Here is a 4,103-nt window from a genome sequence, read left to right as displayed (position 1 = left end):
GTAGTAGTAATAAACTTTATTTGGCTACAAAAATGAGTACCAAAGAGGTTTGCAACTTGTAGAACCAGGGCCATCTGTCACTTCGACATGGAGGACTCCAGCTAGGTACACCAATTAAAAAGAGAAGAGTCAAGATTTATTTATTTATTTGATCATACTGCAGACCCAGTGAAGGGTCCTGGCAGGAGGGGCAACGATTCCAAAAGAAAACAGAAAAGCATAAAGTGCAAAAACATGAACATAAAATTTACACAAGTACAAGCAAGACAGCAAATTAAAGCACGGCCTTTTCAAAGGAATCAAGGTCCTGAAGGGATGATAATGGCAGGTTATTCCATTCGGTTATGGTGCGCGGGAAAAAAGAAAATTTGAAAATGTTAGTTCTGGCAAAGTAAGGTGTTAGTGATTCGGTGTGCGTATTTCTTGTTGCCCGAGACGATGCCGGTTTAAGATACAAATCAGGAGCCATTGATAATATATTATTTTTTAGTAGAAGGAGGAATTTTAGCCTGTGTATTCTGCGCCGAGATTCAAGAGACTGTATGTTACGTTTAAGCATTAGGGTAGATGGTGAGTGAGTGCTGCGATATTTAGAAAATATAAACCGAACAGCCTTGCGTTGAATTCTTTCGAGAACATTAATGTTATTTTTAGTGTGTGGATCCCAAACAGTGCACGCGTACTCAAGTTTAGGTCTAATCATGGTGTTATATGCTAGCTGTTTGACGTCGGAAAGAGCTTGTTTTAACTTATGCCTGAGAAAACAAAGGTTACGGAAAGAAGATGAGCATACAGTGTTAATATGTTTGTTCCAGCTAAGTTTATTCATTAGTGTTACACCGAGGTATCTGTAATCTTCGACTTCTGAAAGGTTCCGGGTCGGAAGACTGTATGAAAAAGAATGGCGGTTCTTTCTGTTCGTAATCCGCATAAATACTGTCTTGTCAGCATTTAATTCCATTCCCCATTTATTACACCATTCGCTAATACTATAATTTAGAATTAAGTAAAATTTGGTCGCCTTGAACATTAATTTCATTATACAAAGCACAATCATCGGCAAACAATCTAATTTGAACAGGGTGAGTAATGACGTCGGTAATATCATTAATATAGATAAGAGTAGTGGCCCTAGGACACTGCCCTGCGGGACACCGGAGGTTACTGGAAGTTGGCTGGAACAGTGACCATCGATACTGACATATAGAAATCGGTCGGATAAATAAGCTGAAACCCAGTTAATAATAAATGGAGACCAATTGTTTCTAGTTTATGGATAAGTTTACTGTGCGGAACTAAATCAAAGGCTTTCTTGAAATCTAGAAATATGACGTCTACTTGGCCGGAATGGTCAAGAATCTGAGCAAAATCGTGAATGACAGATGTAAGCTGGGTGACTGTGGAAAAGCCTTTCCGAAATCCATGCTGGAATGGCGATAATATGTTGTTGTCGTCAAGAAAGGTTTTTATGTAATTAGCTATAATATGTTCAAGAAGTTTGCAGCATGAAGAGGTCAACGATATGGGGCGATAATTATTAAACAATGCGGCATCACCTTTCTTATGTATGGGTACTACACGGACAACCCTCCAGTCAGAAGGCAGACTTGAAGACAAGAGAGAAGCTCGAAAAATGATCGTAAGAAAGTGAGAAATCATTTCAGCATAACGATGTAAAAAAGAATTAGGTAAATTATCAGGGCCAGGACTTGCTTTTGTTTTAAGATTCAACAAAATTGCAAACACACCAGGTTGAGGTACAAGATTATGTATGGGCTGTGAACATGAAACAGGAGTTACAAAATTATCTGCAGGCGTGGAAAACACGCTGTGAAAATGTAAATTAAACTTTTCAGCAATATCTGTCTTGTTGCTGAGCAGCGCCCCCTCGTGCCTCATCGAAGGTAGGGATTTCTTCTGTTTGCTGAGAAAATTCCAGAATTTCTGAGGGGCATTATGTATAAACTTCGGCAGAATAGTTTGAAAGTAATGGCGCTTGGCCGCTGCTACTGCTTTAGTCAAAGAAACCTGCTTCATTTCGATGGTGCTGCGGGGAACACGTGCTCTTCTTAGGCGTTTGAGTCTTCTTTTTTGATGCAAGATATCCCGCGTAATCCAGGGATTAGATTTGCCAGTTCTCTTTATTCTTGATGGAATAAATTGATTGATACAATGTGTGGCCATGTGTTTAAATTTAGACCACAGAACAGACGGGTCACTTCCTTCAAAGCTGCTAAGACACAGATCTAAATAATCTAGCACGCTCTCATCCCTGGCACGCGAGAAATCTTTTACAAGCATGGTTTTCGACTTTCCGGCAAGTTTATCAGCAACAAAATCGCAAGTAAAATACACCATCTTATGATCAGACAATCCTTGATGGATCGAAACAGTAAATGTTTCAAGAGAACGGCTCACAAAAATCAAGTCAAGAACGGAATTAGATGAACCATGAATACGTGTAGCTTGTCCTACTATTTGTTTTAAATTGTTGCACAGTATAATATCAAACAAATGGCCAGAATGTGCACAGTGACGTGAGACAGCAGAAGCTAGATTCCAATTGATACCGGGTAAGTTAAAATCACCAACGAGAAATATGTTATTTTGTTTGAAGGATGACATGTGTTCCGACAAATCGCGTAAGAACTTAAGAGGAGAATCTGGAGCACGGTAAACCGCGACTAGAAGGATGGAACGGCCCCGAAAAAGTAGCTTAAGCGAGATGCTTTCGTGATCATCGATTTGTCGAGTAAAAGATGTCTGAATATTGTTTTTAACGAGGACCGCCACTCCCCCACCTCTTGATAATCTGTCACGGCGAAATACTTGATAAGATGGGGGGAAAATGTCTATTTTCTATTTCCTCGTGTAGCCACGTCTCCGTGATGACAACAACATGCGGATTGTAACCAAGAAGAATAGATTCAAGCTGTTCGCTTTTATTGACAATGCTGCGCGCATTTATGTTTAGAAGTCTGAATTCTTTTTTTATCTGTTCACTATGTCAGTCATTCTGTCGTGTACGTTGCGATGGCAGCTTCACCCTTGTGCTTGTGATTTCATCCCATGAAAACATTTGGCCCGCCACGGCCAATTTATCATTCACCAATTTAAATTTCATTTTTTTTGGTCCCTTTCTGCTTTGGCACTCTCCCATAAAAGTTTTCGTTTCCTAAGAGTTTCTTTCGAATAGTCGTTTTGAATAGACACATTCTTTCCTTTGAGCTTGTATGCGTTTTTAAGGACTGCCTGTTTTTCGTTATAGTCTTGAAAAAATATTACTACAGGCCTGTTGTCACTGCTTTTTCCTAAAGATAAATGGGGGACTGAATGACAATGGTGTAAATGAAATCAGTGTTCTAGGATAGTGCAAATAAGAGATATTGTGGGGAAAGATGCTTTAGTTGGAAAAGCTAAAGGAAGAAATGCATCGGGAGAAGGAGGAAGAAACTTTAATGACACTGAGTATCAGACACCGAGAATGTCCTGAGTACGGGTCACCCAGGCTAACCAGTCGATCAGCTGGTGCAAGACTAGCCAAGCCCTCGACGTCGGGGAAGAAAAGTGTGAAAAATGAAATCTGCCGGGATGGTGAGAAAATTTGTTCACATTTTACGTTTGACATGGGATTCAGTGACAGAGGAAAGGAAGAGGTGTCAAAAAAAGAATGAGATAATCTCGAAAATTCCTGGAAATCAGCTTCATTTATCAAACTGATAGGTTGAAAGAAGCTGGCTTTCCGGAACATGGTGTCATCTCAGTTGCTGAAGAAGTCTACATAAAAAATGAAAACGAATCAGGGGGAAATGCGGCGGCACACGCCGCGGCTGCCTTGGCAGGTGGGATGTCCACATTTACTTCCCCACCCCCCTTGCTTCATCCTTACTCGACCTTGGGCGGGCAACACACCCCTTCTCTTGCCCTTATGCATTATGCATGGACCACTTTTTGTAGCCTCAGTCAGCATCGCATGCAGATGGCCACACCAGATCCACCTTTTACGCGAAAAACCCGCCTCACCCGAAGTCAAGAAGTCTTCTTGAATAAGCTCATCGCCAATGCGGTTTACACGCCACGTATTATGGCCCGCTGGCTTCAAC

Source organism: Amblyomma maculatum, chromosome 7 (assembly GCF_055883805.1).
Source record: "Amblyomma maculatum isolate TAMU_Amacu chromosome 7, ASM5588380v1, whole genome shotgun sequence".
Lineage (NCBI taxonomy): Eukaryota > Metazoa > Arthropoda > Arachnida > Ixodida > Ixodidae > Amblyomma > Amblyomma maculatum.
Note: the sequence above shows the minus strand (reverse complement) of the source record.